At 32.4% G+C, this 766-nt stretch overlaps 1 pseudogene; it reads left to right on the forward strand.

Annotated features, from left to right (window-relative positions):
• Positions 1–260: 260 nt before the first annotated feature.
• Positions 261–381, forward strand: LOC126010184 (uncharacterized; annotated as a pseudogene).
• The last annotated feature ends 385 nt before the right edge of the window (positions 382–766 follow it).

Consider the following 766-nt stretch of genomic DNA (forward strand, 5'->3'; position numbering starts at 1 on the left):
GAGATTTACTAAAGGGGAAATCCCAAGACCTCTGGAGTACCACTTGAGGGACTCCTCTCATGAAAGAACATTGTCCTAATAATCACAAAACAACCATAAAAATTTAAAAAAGTTAAATTTCACAGGCTACTATCATGTAATTATCAGTCTTCATTCAATTCTTTACAATTGTCCCAATATGGTTTTTTATATCAAAAATGTCCAATTCCTGTTTTATCTCTCTTTTACATATATAAAAAAATTAAAAAAAGAAAAGTAAAGGCCTCCCAGGCTGTGTTCTTTACACTGACTGTATAGAAAGAGGAGGTACAGTAAATGCTCCCTATAAACACCTCAAACCAGGCCCTTTACCTGGTCTGTATTGTGAATGGGGGTAGAAAAAAATGTCCAATTCAAAATTATTTGTTACATATTCATGCAATGTGGCTCTAGTTCCATTTAGTCTAGAGTGCTTTCTTAAATTTCAAGATCTTAATTCTTTTTGAAAAATATAAGCAAGATACATCAACCACTAGCTAAAACACAGGAAAGAGATAATGGGATACCTAATAAAATGAATCAGAAATGATTCACAACAAGAACCACAGAAATTCAAAAGTAAATGAGAGATTACTTTGCTAATTTACAAGAGAACTGATCAGAAATGGAAAAAATGATTGGACTACTATAACTACAAAACTTTGAATCCAAATGAGTTGAAATGCCTGAACAGACATATCACCATCAAAGAAATTGAAATGGAAACCAAACATCCTCTCCAAAACAT

Source organism: Suncus etruscus, chromosome 5 (assembly GCF_024139225.1).
Source record: "Suncus etruscus isolate mSunEtr1 chromosome 5, mSunEtr1.pri.cur, whole genome shotgun sequence".
Lineage (NCBI taxonomy): Eukaryota > Metazoa > Chordata > Mammalia > Eulipotyphla > Soricidae > Suncus > Suncus etruscus.